At 41.1% G+C, this 20,158-nt stretch overlaps 1 protein-coding gene across 6 annotated transcripts in view; it reads right to left on the reverse strand.

Moving 5' to 3' along the window:
• PALM2AKAP2 (PALM2 and AKAP2 fusion) overlaps positions 1 to 20,158 on the reverse strand; it is a 255,085-nt gene that overhangs the window by 73,193 nt on the left and 161,734 nt on the right. The window lies entirely within an intron of this gene.

Below are 20,158 nucleotides of genomic sequence, written 5' to 3' on the forward strand. Positions count from 1 at the left end.
AAACGTTATGTCTTGACCCATTTTTGTTCTCAAATGTATTTCAAGAACTCCTTCTGGCTGTATCTTTAAGTAAATTTAGAGATCTTAGCCATATGCCATAGCTCTGGGTCTCCCATTTCAAAGAGCAATACAGAATGTGCATGACAGGACTTGTGCTGATGGTACCCCAACAGCAATTCCCACCTCTGAATGGTGCATAATACTGTATGTTAACAAAGCTTTCCCCCTGGACTAAGACAGACAGAGATAATGAGTAGGAATTACCTGGGTGGTCTGTTTCATTGCCTGACAAAATGATAATATTTTACTAAATTCTGCTCCAAAACACAGGGAAATCTCCAGTGCATGCTCACATTTGCTCTATGTGACAAGTTGGCCTCTGTTCATGTGTCCTTGAATGAGGAGAATGGTGCAATTTTATCCATTCGAGGGACACTTGCAACAAGAAGACAAACTAGTATTTCACTAAAAGAATGACAAAAAAGGTTAAAAAAACTTTGTGCTTGCCACGTTAATTTAGAATTCTTCATGAAGAGTTCTAGGTTTGCTTTCATTTCAGACTGTGGTCACTGGCTTTGCAGTACTTTTCCCTGCCCCAGATTTACAATCATGACTCCCCCAAAAGACTCCCCATGTTGCACTGAAGGCTTTTGAGGTGCTGAAGGACATAGTTGAGTTATCTTGTAGCCCTCAGGTGTATTAGATGCCAAAATTATATCTTCTAAATTCGCCATGTGCGTCACTTTTCTTGGGGTCTCCCACAGCTTAGGAGGCTGTTTGAAGTGGGAAACACCATGTTGTGTCCCACTCTCTGCAAGCACTGAGAAATATCAGCAAGCTCATATATGGTCTGTCTGCAGTTAAAAGATTAGCCATCATGGTCACTGACTTTTCTTGCTCACGTAGATTCTGCAGTAGATGATGCTGGATTACAATTACAGCAATACGTAATTACAGCAGCATTCCAACTTGGCCAGATGTAACCTCTTTCAGCTGCAGTGTCTCTTCTGTACCTGTGTGTTTCTGTAAACTCCAAGCAAGCCATTAACCACAGAAGACAGAGTGTGATGAAAACAAACCCAGTAACTTACATGGGACTTCTGTCGTAACATATGCAGTGCCGTGCAAGTATCTGAATATACAGCGATGAGGCCTCTATCACTTGATTAGTAAGAACGTGTTAGCAGCTGGGACTGCAGGAAAATGAGGCATGACTCAGCAGCTACTGATTTCCCCCCCCCACCGAGTCTGTGTTCACTTTAAAACTGTCCTGCAGTTTGGTGAAGAAGAAGGAATAGGGAATTTAAGAGACTGCAAAAGCTAAGTGATAGGAATGGTGCTACACAAGAAAGTCAGATTGTGAATCACTGTGTTTCTTCATTTTGCCAGAGAAAAAGGCATATGAGATAAATATTTCTGGATTTATTTAATCTGTAACTAGTTAAATAAAAATGTTCCAGAAAACAAGCATTTTCTAAGTCCTAACCTTTATTAAAAAGAAAAAAAAAAAAAGGAAAAAGATGGCAAGCTATGCAGGAAGAGAGCAAACTGTTTTGTGTTTGCACAATACAAAACACATTTCTTTGAGCCTAACAAAAACATAATATAATTTCCTTTGGCAGGTTTTATCTTGGATTTTCCCATATATGTAAGCTGATTTTTCTCCTTTTTACCTAATCAAACAAAATTACTATGTTTTTAAGCTCAGAACAGGCCGCCTTCTGGGAATCGGAGCTGAACAATATAAGTGGTACACAGCACCCCAAGGGCACATAGTATTAATAACAAAAAACCCAGAGAACATTACCAGCAACAGGTGATACTCCGGTCACAGTGGAGAGGATGAGGTATCTGCCATTAATTGAACTAGGGTGAGGGCTTTATCTAGTGTTTCTGCTGGCCTCCAGGATAGTGCAGCACATCACAGACACAAAACTGATAAGCAGGGAAAGCTGGGCAAGTTCCTCCAGTTCTGGGCTTACCTGTTTCTTGGCTCTCTTCCTCTTCAAAATGAAGGGATGATATTTTTAGGGGGAGGAGAAAAAAACCCACTGATTGATACAGTATTCTGCTCTTAAACCCTCCTTTCCTAGTATGCAGCCCTGAAGCTCCCTCTCTCAACTTCATACAAACAGACAGGGAAGTCCAGGGGGCAAGAACACGAGGCCCAGACTTAGCAAAGATGTGCATTTTGTTTGGGACTGAAAAGATACCCTAGCACTTAAATTCTCACAAATAACAAAGATCATTAGCTTTAATTTTATTTTCTTCCGCCATCAACGGCTGCAGCTATTGTCCTTGCTATATTTAGTTGCCTTTATCTTCTCTCATAAAAGGCACATAAAGATGGAGAAGGGCCTCTCTCATTCTCAGATATTTTTAGAGCAGGACTGCGCTACCATCAAGCATTGCTGATAATCCTCAAATCTTTTTCTTGCAGCACTGTTAATGGAACAGCATTGTATGAGGGCAGTTTTCAGCAGAAGCAGGATCTACCCTCTGGGATTCATATGCTCTCGCTTTAATTAAAAAGAAATCCCATTAAAACTTGCCATTGCCACAAGTGAATCAAGTTAATTAAAAAAAAAGAAAAAAAAAAGAGAACAAAACTGTTTACAGAGGGCAACAACTGAAGCTGAAATCTGTACACTTCTAATAGTGTAAATTAAAACTTACAACTTAGAAGTATTTTCCTCAGCTTTGAGTAAATCCACTGAAGTGGTGTAACAGTGAGTGACACTGTGCCCACTAAGTCTACCCCAGGGAAAAGAACCGCTGCTTATTTTTAGGTCAAATTCACTCAAAACTGCACGCATGCTAATCATGGTCATAAAAATTTTACTTCAGATGCAGAAACTGTTTAAATATTTACTTCCATAATTAAAAAAAAAAAAAAAAAGAGAGAGAAAAGAAAAAAGAACAAGTCCCAAAACAGAATAAAATTGCTCTACTTACAAATGAAATCACATCTGGGACATCTCTGGTTTAAAGTTTTCAGTAACATAGGCAGGATGTGTTTGCTTTCAGTTTCCTACTATTAGGGAATATGAGTTTGACCTACTGTTGCAGATGGACTTTGCAAGGGTATGGAACTGAACTAGGTGAATGACGGCAGAAGATTAGACACAAATAAAGTTCGCGCTGGCTCTGCTGATTGCTTGGTCTTTCACTAGTGGCTGAAGAACCAAAGAGATTGTGGAGGGAGGGAGAACAAAGGGATAGATGGCCAGGGCCAGGCTCTGTGTGACTGCACGGCTGGCAGTTGCAGGACATGAGGCAATAAAGCACCAGTTAAAAGAGCACCCGATGGTCAGGTTGGAATGTGAACCTCTGCACTCTCTGGGGCGGGTGTGTGAGCCATTCGGGTAAGTGAGAGCAGTGAGTCCTCTTGGAGCTAAGGCGAAATGGAGAACCCAGAGGCGTCCCTGGGGAGGAAGGCTCACTTCCCACACTGCACACCCCAGCCATAGCGTCCATCAGGGATGTGGGAGAAGGTTTGCAGGATCCTCTCCAGACCACAGCTCAGCATGTGGTCACAGTGGGCTGGGAAGAAGGTTTCTCTTGGGTCCAAGGGCAAACTCAGACTGACATGGACACGTCTGCACAGGCCCTCACCCCCTCAGACACTGGTTCCTTGCTCGTTCCTCCACCTGCGATGCTGGCTGTGCCGCGATAGCCGCAGCCTTGGTGCAGGACAAGATATTAACTTAATTAAGCGATGCCTTGACAGCCATATCTCCAGTGCAGAATATGGTATTAACTTAATTAAGCAATAAATTACTAAACCAGATGACAGCTCTGACAGCAGTCCAAACTCTGTTGTATTATCAAACAGCTCAATAAGCTCCCCCCTAACTTTTTTTGTGCAGGACAGAGCACATAGCAGGTGTGAGGACTGTGGGAGTAACCTCTTCCTTCACATTACTGGAAGTGGATGTTTGGAGTGGGAAGATGCTGTTTGCATCATAGCAGAGACAAAAACCTCTGGTTGTGGTTTCTCAGCTGGTTCCAGATTTTGCCAGCTCAAATGTCAACCCTCATTTACCTTTCCACATCCCTCGTGAAACTCTTATACACCATGACCATGGCTTCGTCTCTCTCTGCTCTGCTCAGATAGCCAAAGTTTTGCCAAACAGCCCTATCTCCAAATTTATTGGCCTCTTTCAGGGAGAAAAAAGCCACCACCATAACCCAACCACTCCTTTTGCAGCTTTTCCTAGACGCTCCTCCCTGGATGGTGGTCTACATTCAGTTGTCGTGGCCACCTCCACATTCAGCTATGCTTCCCTATTCTCTTTGTGCTAGACTTCCTTGCAGGCAGAGCAGATGACTTCCAGGGTGAAGCTGAGAATCACAGATACCATCCTTAAAAATGTGAGTACACACAAGGGGATTAAACCCCCCTGCATACCATGCAGTAAATATGTGTGGAGTGATTCGGTAACACAGTGGAAGAAAAAAGCCAAGTAGGAGAGAGTGCTACCTCCAATTTTTGTCTTTGCTAAATATGAAGCACTCTTCATATTAGCCAGAGGTCTAAAGGACTCCAAACTTTATAACAGTCTAATTTGAAAGTTTGCCCAGCTGTTCTTTCCAATCCTAACCATTCTATGTTTCTTATCCTCAGATGGCAATCTTGTTTTCACTTCTCTCTTCCAAAACCTATGCAAACTACTGCTCCTTAACACACCACTGAAAATAAGCAAATGCTGGCAGTAAGGCTTGGTACCAACCCACTGTGGGAAGCAACAGGCTGCAGACCGCTCTCTCCACCTCTCTCAGTCCTGTCCATACACTCTGAAACCTCCCACACTTTAGGAAAGCTCCTACCCATTGGGAACATAAACATAAAACATGAACTGCCTGCTCTCACCGTCCTCAGCATGTCTGGTTTTGCATCCTTATTCCTGAACATATTCATGATCAAAACTAGACCATGATACCAGCACATACAGCATTTGTTAGACTCCCTCCTACCTTGAAAGGTCTGCTCTGGAGGTGAAACAGACTCTTGTATGCCTGCCTGCCTCATGGAGTAAAGAGGATAAAAAGAAGAATTCTGGCAGGACAGTGTTTTTCCATGCAGACTATCACTATCACAGCAGCATTCATAACCAAAATAGGACTGTTATGTTAGATTTGTTCTTGTCAGTGCCTCCCTAACATTGGATTTGGGTGGTGGGACTGGATGCTGGCTGGGGTCACAGCAGCAGAACTGACAGAAAATTCTGACCTGGATAATTTTTATTATAAATGGCAAACAGTCCTGTCCGCTCTGCAAGAGCCAGAGAGTACTTGAAGGGAGACGAGGCATGCCTGTAAACTTAGAAAAGTTTGACAGAGCAAGATAAAAGGATTCCTATTGGTCTTCAGAGCACTGTCTGTTCATGGCATACCACAGCTCTTTCTTTCCTTTCTGACTTTGCATAAAGGCAGCATTAGAGAGAGAAAGAGGAAAGCAGAGGGGGTCTGTTCATGCTTGCCAGAAGGCACAGAGTCCTATGAACAGCACAAGAAACATGTTATTATCACTCATTAGTGGATTACGATACATACATGACCATTTTTGCAGAGAATGTGGATTATGGACCATCTGTTTCACCCTGGGTAGCACATGTGAGTGTTTCCGATAGGCCTGAGGCTGGACATCATGCTCAGGCTGCATTCCTTGACTGCCTTTCTCCCCACAGAGATGCAGATCATCTGGGGTGTGTGACAGTCTCTCTTATCCTGTGCAAATAATTTTTCATTGCTATCAGCTATCCCAGGACTGCTTGAAATGACAAAAGGTGTTTGGTGAAGGAGGTGTGAGCTTCAACCCCAAGGATTAAAACTTCGCAATGTTGGGCCTCAGGGATAAGTTTTAAATGTGCACAGAAGCCTAAGGAAGCATGACCTCAGTTGCAATTTTCTTCGTTCTGGAGATGAAGAACCAACAGTTGCAAAGCATGTTTTCAGAAAAGCTGGCTGTTAACAACTCTCTGCTTTCTTTCAAAATGCTGACTTAAGCGAGAAAGAGTTTCTGTCCTGATAATGCCTTTCTCTTAGACCTTCTCCTTCCTTCTGTCACCCAGTTGTTCAAGTGTACCCCTACGCTGATATTTCAGTGATGTTCTAGTTTTAAGCACTTGTGTACAGGTAAATTAATTCAGAACTGGGGACCTCAGGCAGCTTGCCAAAGTCATGTTAATTAGCTGGCTGGGCAAGGAGTATGTTAGCTTTATAGCAGCACTTACAGACTTAAGTTGTATCAACACATGGTAAGAAATCAGCGTGTAAAAACAAGCAACAGAAGATAATTCACTGATCAGAAAGACGCCAAGATAATGGTGACTGTACCAAATCCAGGTTTTCTTACAGATGGATTCTGACTGAGATACTCTTTACCAACTGAACTAGGGATAATAATTTGAAATTCAAGTGAACGCAAACTCAGATCTGATTTCAAGGAGAATTTCCATATGGAAAAAACGTGAAGAACTGCTGGCAAGTAATGGATGTATTGAGGGCTAGTAAGATTCCAAGCTGGAAAATATATGCATGACAATGGTGAAATTTCTAAACCAAGGATTACATTTAATTGGATTTGAAGTTGCTGATAAAAAGCCTTAAGTTTCAAGGCAACTGAAACCGTATTTGAGTAGAATCCTCTCCATTACCGCATTACTTCCCTAATGGAGAAAACTGCCAAAGCTACAATATGTACAACAAGTTGTCCCTGCCCATGGTAGGTGGGGGCTGGAACTAGATGATCCTTAACATGCTTTCCAACCCATACCATTCTACGATTCTATGACTCCATGTTTATGAGCCCTTACTGATTCAAACTTGTGTCATTCACTGCTGTACCCCTGGGATTTTCAATCAATCACTTTTATTCAGTGCTGTCCCACATATTTTCCATTTAGCTTCTGTTGACAGATGTCAACCTTTAAGAGTTTTTTCCCCTGCACCTTCAATACTGTCCCAGTTATGCATCACTAGGGAAATTTCAAAATTTTTCCAGTGAGTTATCTTAATTGACTAGAAAATAGTAAGGCTCATATGACACATTTTTTCCTGGCTTTAGATTCTTCCTATAAACTTGATCAGCCTTATTTTCTGATTAGAGCATCAACAGATTGATCAAAAGTAGCAGTGAGTGGCCTTAATCAGATTTTAGTCCAGGCTGCTTCTCTCTCTCTCCCCTGCCTCTAATTTCAGCTTCTTATCTTAAATCAGTCATGCCATCTGCAGGGGAATGGCAATTAAATCCAAATCTAGCTGAAATCAACAGAATTTTTTTTCCTGGCTTCATTGTTCCTGCATAGCCTCCAAGGCCTGGCAAGACTGCTGGAAACCCTTCCAGAGTAGGGCATACCATAGGCATGGTTTTTTAGGCAGCTCTTTCTTCAGTACAAAAGAAAGAGGCTCTGAAGAATATGTTGAAATGGGTATCAAATCATGGAAGCTATAATGCTGCTCACCAAATGTTGACGTATGCATGCCTTTCCAATTACATGAGTGTTCTGAAGACCCAACAAAATGGTGTACCATGCACACACACTTTCAAATCAAAATACTCATCTGCATCTCTCCAAAATTAAAAAATTTCCAAACTGCTGGTACTCAACAGCAGGCACACAAGCAAATACAACTGTATGAAAAAAGATGTATCAACATGGAAACGCCTTTACAAATCTGCTTTACATGGTCAGCTTAATGAAGATGATGTTTTGATGTGGAAGTCTGATGTTGAGAAAGGAGCCAGAATCCACACATATTTTGGGAAAGTTAGCCTCTAACAAGGAAATTAAGGTGAAACTTACTTTGAAATTAAGCAACCCTATACCCTCCTCCTGCAGAACCCCTTAAAAATTGTTCCAGCTAAATCTTCCCTGAGTCTGATTCAAAGTCGAAATCCCTGTTTCAGTACTTAGTCTATGTGGGTCTATCAGTACACACAAATAAGGTAACTAAAAATATACCAATTTGAGAATATAAGACATCTAAAGAGCTAATTTTTGTTTGTTTTTTCTTGCATACATTTTATTTTTATAGGATGTAGGTGATGTTCTACAACTTCTATACTAAAACCAACTCCTTGAACTTAATGTGCCATATTCCTTTAAACTCCTCTTCAACAGATCAAAGCATCTGGTAGACAACAGACATGCTTTAAAAGGAAAGCTCTAAGAACTAAATACAAGGTCTCGTGAAGTCATTGTTATCCACGTGCCTCTAGAGAGGCTACTGCAGATTTGAAAGCTCACCCTACTACAACTCCACTGAAATGGGATAAAGCCATGACCTCCCATTCTACTTTGATTATCACCACATATGGCAACTGAGCCACAGTCCAAACTAACAAATCAAAGGGGCTTTGGATCAGCCTACACTACCCGCTTATATCACCCCTGCATCTTTCGTGCTAAGCCAAAAACCAATGAGCGGGCAAGTGACTGCTGCCCCATGAGTCAGTGTAGCTGTGGCACACCACATTCTCACCACCTCCCCACCCATGTCAGCTGGGGTTGCATGATTCAAGATAGCAATTAGAAGCACAAAACAATTATTCCTCCTGACATCATCCCAGCCTCAGATCGTGAGAGCTTCCTTTTGCCCTGCCTCTGCCTTGCCGTTTCCTTCAATCACTTCCCAGTCTTCACCTTATGACAGTTTCAGGGTGGAGTAACACAAGTTCAGAACCACCAAAACCACTACATGTTTTAAACTATTAATATTTGTTTCACCTATGACCAAGGAATACCCAATTCTAGCAGCGCAAAAGTCTGGATAAGCAATACGCCTGATCCTACCCTGCTGCAATAGAAAAAAAGCTGGTAACCTTTGAAGGTTTCCAGCCCTTTTTCCTTCTAACTTCTGTGACTGGCTGGTCCGGCAGGGGAGATACACTTATGACTTCTAAAAGTACGTCCAGAAACCCTAGGAGGATGAAGTTAAGAACCTACCTCACATTTTACATCTTTCTCCTTTTCATCTCTGGAGCTGACTTGTTACCTAGAGTCAAACCAAGACTTGTAGAAACTCAGCCTGTCAATCACAACCAATAAAAAATGTTCTACCTTTGAATTTTTCTGGAACTAGTATGCAAATAGATAAGATGATTTGGTTTTTTGCTGGGACTTGGCAGCCCTGTGGAATCTATCTGTAGCAATCCCATTTACTGAACAATGAGCTGTATCCACTTTCTTTATGCTCTGTTTTGTCTACTTAAGATTTTGGGACAGAAATTGTATCTTATAATGGGTTTATATAATTACCTAAATCCAATTTCCAATCTTAATTGGAGATGCAATAATGAACTATTAATAATATTCACAGCAGCACTAATCTATCCCTGCTATTTCACTTGAGTGGTAACAGGAACTAGATTATCAGGGATATAAATTAAATTTGAGTTTTGAGAGAAATATCAGAACAAGAGCTTGGGATCTGCATTCCTGCAACAGCTTGTGTCTGTGGGAAATCCCACAGGTACCAAGGAAAACAGGAAAAGGTGGGATGGTGGGCCTACTTACAACCTGGTAAAATAAAGTAGATGCAAAGGACATGACAGGATTCAGACCCGGATGCTAACCATGTGCTTCAATAAAACTAACTAAACACAAACTAAAAAAGCCTAGCGTCAAACCTGAGCTTAGGCATCTTGTCTGATAAATACAGAAATGGAATACACCTCACCTCACTACCACCCTTAAAAAGCATTTTCCAATTCCCTCAGTGGGGGTCAGGCTGGACCAGGAATGAACTTCTTGCACTTCACACACCAGCAGCGCTTTACTTGCTTAAGAAGCCTCTAATAAAATCCAAAATGCTAAATATGTAATTGTTACTGACTGACAAAAAACCAAGTTGTAGCCAAACTCCTCAGAAAACCCATGAGACTGTAGTCTGCATGGCTTCAGTGTTTGCCAGAGCAAACTCAGTTATCTGCTAGAATAATTATCACACTGCTTCATAAAGAGCACCATAAAAAAAATTCAATTCTCACTGAACTATAAAATTAGCCAGAGCAATATCTGAATCTCCAGAAGGGTATGTCTTTTGTGGAAGCTAACAGGACTGACTGTGCTTTATATTAAAAATAAGCAAAGAACTAATTTTTTAATTCTGAATGGAATTGCTGAAACCTTTAGAGTGACACTTGTACCTTTAAAAGTTTTCACAAAAATCACATGATAATATCCTGAGGAAAACTAAAGCCTTGCTACTTTTTTCCCTCTCAACAATATCAGTTTACAGCTCAACAACACAAGGGTGGAGGAGGAAATTCCTTCATTCTCACCTTCCCTCCCCCCCAAAACAAGTTCCTTTTCAACAAGCTTTAGTACAAGGAGTTTGTCATCAATTGTTTGCAGGAAACATCTCACATTTTTTCCTTCTATGCAATGAGTTTGATCCCAGCAGGTTGACTTTACTTCATAAAGACCAAAAAAAAAAAAAAAAAAGCCAGATACATATGAAAGGCAAAGGAGAAGCAAAAGCCATGGTCATGTAAGAAATCAGAAATCCCAGCGACCTCAGGAAAAATACCCACAGAATGCTCACAGAAGATCCAGGGAATGCATAAACGCAAGACCAAAGCAATTTGGATTTAAAAGTGAGATAAGGCATATGTGACTTCACCAAATTACATTAATAAAAGTAGCAAGTAGCAAGAGCTTACTCCATTCTGACAGAGTGCCAAATTTACCACTGCAAGGAACAAGAAAATAACAGCACATGGGCAGTGTTCCCACTATGAGCTTGGACTAACAGGGATTCCTAAAGATCTTTTTAATTTTGGTTGTTAAAAGGTGCTGTTACTAAATTGTTTGGCTTGCAGCAACAATACTGCAACATGCAAGAGCAAGAATTTCAGAACAAAAAATAAATCTTTACTCTTACTAATTTCCTTGAAGAGGTTTTCTTTAGTGAAAAGCTCTTTCCAATGCTGCTTCTCTCGGTAACTTCTACTGATGGTAAAAAGGCCAACTGCTGCTCTTGCTTGGAAAGCTCTGCTCTTTCTTTGAAATAATCAATGGTAACGCAGTGACTTACAGTTGTTTCAGAAAACTTAACACTCTAGAAAGAAACAGAAAGGCATGAATGAATTGTGCTTTTGGCTGTTTGCATTAATCCCTGCAGAAGCTTGTGTCAAGTGAGACCTGAGGCTTTCCTTCCCAAAATCGGGGCACTGCTTCTGGTCTACCCTATGTAAGGGGAAGCAGCATTGTGGGAAGAGATCAAGACTAAGGCCAAGGCTTCGAAGTCCCCTCCCCCTGGCTTCATGTTCTGGATGAGTGTTACGAATGCCACGTATATGTATCTGATGTTGAAAATGCAGACACCGAAGCATCAGTGAAGTGAAAAGACTTGCCTGGTAACTGCATTCCAGGAAGGCTTTTGTAAGTGTAAGCAATATCTCAGGAGCAAAGATGTAATTCAATCAAGCTGGTCTACAGTACAATGCTAGTAATTTTGTGGTGAATCAGACTGAAGGACTGTCATGGTGACAAGGGTCAAAATCTTCTTCTCTGCTGCAGCACTGGATCTTTATTAACTCTCCAGCAGCTGGGGCCATTACTGATATTCACTGGTGCACAGCTGGCAGCAGGATTTTTTTCAGCTAATAACCTTTTTGTGGGTTCTCCTACTGCTCCTGTTACTTTTTAAACACACAGCTTGTGTGAACAAGAAACCTCCAGGAACAACTGAACACTCAGAGCACTTCCCCGAAGAAAATGCATCAACCTTCTTCTCCACTTCACATAAATCAGATAGCGACGAGGGCTTGGAAGGGTGTAGGATACGTACTCTTTACTCTTGTTTAGGCCTTTGACACTCAGTGCCACCAAACACTTCAAACAGAAACCTGTAAAACACTGAAAGAAGATAAAAGTTTTGAGGTGGCTGACAAGAGGTAGGTTGAGAGAGGGTCGAAGGAGGAGACTGCATAACAAGAGACTAGGGACACTGGTGTTCAGGATGAAAAGGGGAGAAAGTGCAAAGGTGACCCAGACTGGAAAATATGCTGGTCAAAAGGTGCTTGCTGCCACTGAGCAAGGATGTGAACCAACACCACTGCCGTGGCCAAGCCGACTCCCCTGCCAGTCCCTTGAGCAGAGTCACCTGCTCCAGGGAAATGATGTTATCCCCACCTCTGTACCCATCACAGACATCCCATTCTCATCACAGACTTCAGGAGAAGTGGGACCCTGCCCCCCAACTCCAAGGAAGGTTTTTTTGTTGTTGTTATCTTTGTAACAGCCAAACCAAAGAAACTGGCAACACTGTCACAAACTGCAGGAAATACTGAGAGACACTAATAACATATTTCTCTGTTTAACTGTGTTTGTTAGCAGAGAGGAAAATCACAGGGTCTTCTCATGCCAAACCATACCCATTATCATTACTGAAAGCCTGGGTTTTGGATTTGAAGGACTGGGTGTTTTTGGAGGAGTGGTGGCTTTTATCAGAGCTTTTCAGAGAAGGGTACAAACCTCAGTGTTTGAACCACAACAACAAAAACTCTAGAGAAGTCATTCTTTCAGAATCTTCTGATCTTTACAGTACACTCTAAATCTAAATGTTTTTGTTAGTTTTTAACTCTTCAGCTCAGGAAATGTTCTGAAACTTTAAAGAGTAAAAAAAATTACTGTTAACAAGCCAAAATTTGTTATCAGTGAAGCTGCTTTTCAGTTTAATGGGAGACGACTTTACTCATTCCTTAGGGCTTCTTATAAGCTGGAGAACAATTTGTTTTAGTCTCCTTATGAGATTTCTTTTCTGTGGAGAAGTTTACATAATCTATAGCAAGCTCCATATCAGCCCACATAACCCAAATAAATCTGAATTTACTAGAAAAAGTAGTTTGAATGCTGTTCTACAGCATGATTTATTACTGTTTGCTGTTTTGCAGCTCACCAAAGTTCAGCAACACAATATACACACAAAATCTGTTTCACCAACCCAAAACTAACCGTATCTCCCAGCATCTAGACCCAAACATGAAACGCAAAAGAGCAGTAGAGGCCTGTTTCCATACTGACCAGTTATTTAAAATGCTCACAGTCCTGACTAGAATAGGCTGAAAAGTTTTGTCAGCATGACTCTCCACAATGGATTATCTCTGGTGCTGGAGCCCACCACTATGTTCTTGAGGAACGAACCATCAAGTCACTACAAAACCCTGACATCGTGCCTAACAAAGTGAAGTCCTCCTGCCGTGAAACTGGGTTGCCTTTTCTTCTTTAAAAAATTCACATCCTATTTCAAACTCACATTTGCCACAATAAGAACTGCAAGCCCTGCACTCTCTCCTTTTTTATCTCCCCAGCCCCCTGTCTCCCAAGGAAATTAAAGTATTCATTAAAGCCACCAGCTAGAAAGAAGATTTAAATGGTGGCATGATGTATTTCCCAATGCGGCAGCACTCTGACAAGCGGCTGATGCCAGTGGGATGTTGGGCAAAGCACACATGTGCGTGCAGGCCTTTTAACTGTTCAGATGTTCACTGCTCACTCCCCTAGTTTGAACCAGCAGCTACAACTGTGCCTGGAGGACACAAACTCTCTAAGAGAAGATATCAGCACAGACCTCTGGTCGGATGTTTCATGCTTTTTCTGCAGAAGTGTGTCGACAAGGAGTAAAGCACTGAAGAATTAATCCCTCCCACGAAACTGAGAGGGGGGCACAACCTGAGGGTCCTCCACAGACCACATACTGTTATTTGAGTGCTGTCCACGTGTCATGAGGCTAACATAAAGGCAAAGGCTGCACATTGGTAGAAGTGGTTTAGTCTTTAATTATCTTGGACTGATTGCATCTGCAGATGAATGCTTCTGGCCGACGCAACTTGGCCACAGTTCTAAATGCCATCTGGTTCTGGACTTAATGAACACTGGAATAAGTAACCTCCTCTCACTCTCCTTCTTCCACACTCACCACTCTTTTTAATAGAAAATTGTTCTTGATGTGACAAGACTTTTTTACATATTCTTTTTTGGGTTTGGTTTTTTTTTTGCCTCTGGGTTGCTTACCAGTGATGACAGACACACTCACTGCAACATCTGCACCTGCAGGATCCCAGGTTTATTTTCTATTCTGCAGAAACATGTCCCACAGGCATGGGAAGAGGAATGCTTAAAAAATACTGTGCACATGCTCCCCTTTCCCCACAGAACTACATAGCAGGCAGTTGGTGATCACTTGGCAATATCTTCTTGGACTGTGGTAAAGTCCCTTTTTTGATAGTAAACACTGCTGAGAACATCGGGTGTTGGCTTGATTTCCCTTCAGAAAGCTTGTGATAATCCAGAGTCTTGAAGCATGCAAGAGAACAGTCCCATCATCCTTTTCTTCCAGAAAGAAAACAGGTTTCCAATGGGAAATGGCTTAATACAAACCCTATCCAGCTCGTCACAGAGAAGTCATGTCCTCTACGCAGGAGAGCAGAATACACTGAGTTACCAGAGTCAACAAGAACAGTAGGCAACACATTCTCAAGAGCTGAACTTCTGAGTTCCCACAAGAAGCAGAGAAGAATAAAGAATTTTTGCTTTTGAATCATTGCTGCTATGTAGATGAAAGCCCTGAATTATGGAGAGGTCTGGAGAATGAGTGAGAGGCAGAACAGCCATAAAACATTTTATTCAGAGCTGAAGGCACCTGATGGCACCTGACAAAAAGAGCTGGGCAAGAAATCCCTCTATAAGAAACATTAATTCTATTGCAGGCTCTTCCTTTCAGCACAGCTGATTCTGAAAGACTGGTTTATGTACCAGTCGATCCCATTTTGGCTCAATTGCAAAACACTATTTGGGATAAAAATATGACACTGGCCACTGCCATACCTTCATTCACCTCCAAGAAATCAGCAAAACCTCTGTGGAATAAGTTGCCACTCAGAGCTGAATTCTGGAAGGTCCTGCTTATGAGATAATAGTTTCACAAACTGGCTCCAGGACTCTCTAAATATGCCAGTAGCTGTTGTCAGCTTTCCAGTGACAACTCCAAATGTGCATTTTTCCCCCCAAGGCTGATCCTCCTTGAAATTTCAAAATTTCTACCCATGCTACCTCTAAACTAATTAGACAGAAAAAAAGATTTTCAAGAAGTTTAAGGGCTTAAAATATATCCTGGTCAAAAATATCAAGTAATTAAGTTATTTTTAATTTAAAGTGAGGACTATTACCTAGAAGTCTTTGTCAATATACATTCTGATCCACTGCACCATGCCACTTCCGTTTTCATTATCCAAGTTGATAAACACAGTTTATACATCGTGATGAACATAAATTTGGGGCTTTCAGATGTATCAGCCCAGAAAGCCAAACAGGCAACAGCATAGAGGTGTTGAGAGTGCCCATCAAAAATGCTGTTAAAAGGCCTTGTTTTCAGAAAGTTAATGGTCTCTTCTTCAGTCTATGCTGGCTCTTCTTTCAAAGCATTTCAGGTGGAACAACCCAAATTCCAAAAACCTCACAAAACATCTGGCTGCTGCTGTGCTTCCTCAGAGCTGCTAATCACCAGGGATCTGGAGAGGATTCACATGGACTTGAAAATCAGAGAGGAAGAACAAGCTTGCACTGTCAAGAAGATAGATGAAGGAAGCTAGTATGCCTGTTTGACATTTGTAAATTAAACGAAGCCAGGAACTGAACAAGAAGAGTATAAGTGAAAGTACAAATTACAGGCAGGCCAAAGACAGAGATGGGAAGCATCGTGGACACTGAGAGCATCAAATTGACACAGGACAGACTCTTACCAGATCACACACTAGAATCATAGAACCATAGAATAGTTTAGGTTGGAAGGGACCTTCAGAGGTCATCTAGTCCAACCCCCCTGCAATAAGCAGGGACATCTTCAACTAGATCAGGTTGCCAAGAGCCACATCCAGCCTGGCCCTGAATGTCTCCAGGAATGGTGCATCTACCACCTCCATGTGCAACCTGCACAAGTATTGTACAGTATTTTTCATTTTTCCAAATAAACAGCAGCATCTAAAGCCAGCATGGGTTCTTCTGCACTGCTCTTCAGATCTGACTAACTGACCAAAACAATCAGTTTGATTAAGGCAATTTCAGTATATTCACTATATCTACTGCTTTCATAACAGAAAAATACAGAATTGCTATAAATGGTTTTACAGCTGGACTTGACAATCATAAGGGTCTTCCCCAACCTACATGATTCTATGATTCTACGAGAATACTGAAAACATGCAGAGAAAGGGAAAACACTTAAAAGAATCAGACCACAACTGTGGCTCAATTTTATTTTTGATGATCGCAACCAGCAGCAGGACCATGAAACAACAAAGAACTGGATGGGTCTCACTGCTCTGCCAAGCTCAGCCAAGCTGTGTCAAAGAAAGAACAATGTGGCTGGGATCTTGCCCCGGTGTGTCCCTGCCCCAGCCACAGGCTCTGAACAGTTGAAACAATATTTTGTGGAGACCTGAATGTGTCTGAACTCTTGTGCCTGCATTTCCTCTTCACATACATGGTACTTCAGCCCTTCCTTGAGACTGGCTGGCCACAGTCCTCCTCTCCTCAGTGGGAACAAGAGCTAGTAAAACATGTCTTGAAATCATAGGGACAGTGGGAACACCAAGCCATGGCAAAAACCACAATGGTCTGTTCACCTTGCGTGTACCTTAACTGTTTTAAAAATAGGTTAACTGACTGTGGGTTTATTGATAGTAGTTTCCATACCAACATGTGGATTCTCAAGAGCATCACCAGCAAAAAACTTTTCTTGTGCTCACTCTTGGGGCAGGGTAGCAGCTAATGGGGAACTCTAAAATTGGAAATAAAATGACCTATTTATGAGAAAAGTTGATAGAATTATATTTAAAGATTTTAGATTGGCTTCACATTGTCTTTCTTACATAGCTAGGGGAGCGCTGTGATAAATTCCTAACAGAACAAAACCAGAGAGACATAAGGTTTGTACAAAAACCGCTGGGTAAACCTCACATGCTTTAACAAAATATTTTCTTCTTTACTTGTGGCAAAACTGCAACCTTTATTAATAGATTTATACTGATTTAATTAGTTTGACAATGGGGTTTGGTGCAGGATGCTGATGCAGGTGTACATGTCAGCTGGTTCCTATTTCTGGTCTATTGTCTTCTGAAGCCTGCCCAAGGAGAGTTATTAAAACAATAAGGGAACTTCTTAAAAGCTAAGTTTTTTCAAAGACAGGAGGATCTGGGTTGTGTAGTAGCAATCCTATAAAGGAATTATTCTCAACCGGTACTACTAAACTTGCCCCACATTTAACAAGACACAGAAATAGGACACTAAAAGCATGTACACAGATAGAGAGGTATTTTTCCCTGGAGTACTGGGTGGGGGGGGAAATAGCTGTTACTAAGCTCAGTAATGCTGGTGCGACTGCCCCAAACAATGAGGCACAAGATGTCCACTTGAATACTTGGATTTACTGGATTGAAAAATAACAACTGTGATGTTAAATCACAAATGTTAGGAAGGAAGCTGCATATGTCCTCATCTGTATTTGCATTTGCACCCAGGTCCAGTCAACAGAATTGTTTTACTTACTAAGTTACTCAGTGACTGTGGTTTTGGCATGATGTTTGGGTTTTATATTTAAATCAGTACAATCCTAATGCATCTCCAGTTTAAGGTATTTTGCAATTAGCAATGCAGGAGATAGTTCTTCTCACTACTTTAGCTGCTAGATGGACACCACCTTTTACTGGTAGTACTACACCCACTACACCCTTAAAAGGTTTTCTTGATTCACGCATGCATTATACAAATGTATGTTATATAAAGTCATACAAAACCATGTAGAAAAAAGCTGGTAAAACATGGAGAACCATTCCCTTCCAACGTACATTCAGTAATGTGAGTTTAGCAATTTACACACAGAAAGTTTTCTGCTCTTTTTCCTTTCTAACACTGAGAAAATAGGAAAAGAGGGAAATCAAGCCACAAAAGACATCAGTGGAATCAACAGATTCTGGAAAAAAAAAAAAATCCAGATCTTTGAAAGCATCCTTTTCTCCTGGATCACAATTCATGTCTTCAGTCAATTAGACAAAGCTGGAAAATTCTACAATGAACAGGACACGTTTCTGTCATTTAGTAGCAAATACCAAAGTTTTGCCAAGCACTTACGTACGTTCTTCAGGTAATATTCCTAACCCTTCTGAAGATGTATGTATGTTTTGAAGGGAATTTTCTATATTTTCAATACACTATTGTTTTTCTCTGTTATTAATACGGGATTAAAGAAATCATTCTCTCTGTCAAACCTAGGGAAAATATTTAGGGAAATTGAGGGAAAATTCCCTAAATACCTAGGGAAAATTCTCACTTATGCAGTATACTGCATGTAAATATCACATCAAGTGATGAAACACTTAAGCCTTGTTACACCTAAGTATTTTTACCACATTTCTGAAGAATTACTCTAAAGGAACAGTTCTGCTTTCTGCTGTAAACCCTGTAGCATACTGTCATCAAATAAACAAAAAATGAAACTCTTGAGCTCTCACTAATTATAAACTTAAGTCAAAGTATCTCTTTCTAAAAATTAAGGATGGCATGATTTACACTTGTAATGGATTGCTGAAGATTCTTCGTCATCAAAAAGAAACCCATAATTTGTATTTCTAACCCAGAATTTTAATATGAAAAATGTATCCCCTTTTTTGTCCATTTTGTCATAATGCCAGAACAACCAACTATTGTGAATATGATTATTTGGGAGACATAAAAAGGAATGGCAAAGTCTGGATTTCTGTAATATATATTTTTGAACAGTAGTTACAATATGATTTTTTTATAAACTGGGATGAGTCTTCCAGTTTCAGTACACTGTGCTTGAGCGAAGACTGTAAAACAGCCCTGAAGATCTGCTAATGTAGAGAAGAAAAAAGAAGAAACAAGAGTTCCGTTTACAGCAGGGAAACTTCTGCACTGAGGATTGAGGCTTGTTTTTCAGGAAGGAGTGAGAGATGTCTGTGGTCTCCAAAAGTTACTGTGTGCAATGCATCTTTTCTAAAGCTTTGTGCATGTTTCATCAGTACTGATTTACCATGATTGTCACTTTATTACAGAAAATTACAGTATTGGAAGGGCTCCTGAGATGCCATCTTAGTCAACATTTAGATTCCTGCAGTCAGGCACGATGGCTACGTGGACCATCGGGCTGTTTTAAAAAATCTTCCCAATCTGACATATAACTTTATCTTCTGCTGTGTGCAGGGACATAAAAGCTATGATCTAAACCCACAAAAAATAACTTGCACTTCATAGAAGAATGACATGTACTACCACAGATACTGATGTACATATGCTTTCCTTGGGTTCCTGAGGCTGGTGAGACCAGAAAATGTAGTTGTGAAAATGAAATAAATCCCTGTCAGATAAGCAAAACCTCTGCAAAACACTTACACAGCATGAATACAAATTGACATACCAGAGCTATGAGACAATGCTAGAATAAGAGGATATAATTACAACATTGAACTGTTAATCACAGCTCAAAATAAAACATGTTTATTTCACTGATAAAATCACAACCGAGGGACCTGCTCTATCTCTTCCAACATTAAGCTGGTACTTACTGCCCTAACATATATCTTCTGGGAGCTGATAGGCAATTCATCTAAAGATAAAAACCAAACTTCAACATAGTGACTACTCCTTATGGCTAATGATTAATGTTATCAGGAACTCAAACACTGATACCCACAGTAGCTGCCTGCCTGCCCACCTCAGCGATAATCTGAATAACTTTTTCTAGGAAGAGCCACCAGCATTTGAGAAGTTTACACTGCAGTGGTCCTAAGCAGGAGCCAAATGAGAAGAAATCAAATATTTAAAACTCATGCTTCGCCGTTACTGAGGGGTCTAAAAATAGAAAGACTTGGAACAAAGATACGAAAGATTTCCGGTTCAAAAAGGGGAGTCCAGGAAAAATTGAGATGCCCATGAAAAAAACATGCTGATTAAAAAATAATTACGTCACGGGTTCCTCAGGATCTCACCAAAGCCCCTGAGGCCCGCGCCGGGGGGTGCGCACAGACCCGGCGCTCCGCACTCGCCCGCCCGGGCCCGTCCAGCGCCCCGCGCCATAGGGGACGTGCGGGCGCGGGGCTGGCGGGCGCAACTCGAGGGGTAAGCGAGGGCAA

This window comes from Strigops habroptila, chromosome Z (assembly GCF_004027225.2).
Source record: "Strigops habroptila isolate Jane chromosome Z, bStrHab1.2.pri, whole genome shotgun sequence".
NCBI lineage: Eukaryota > Metazoa > Chordata > Aves > Psittaciformes > Psittacidae > Strigops > Strigops habroptila.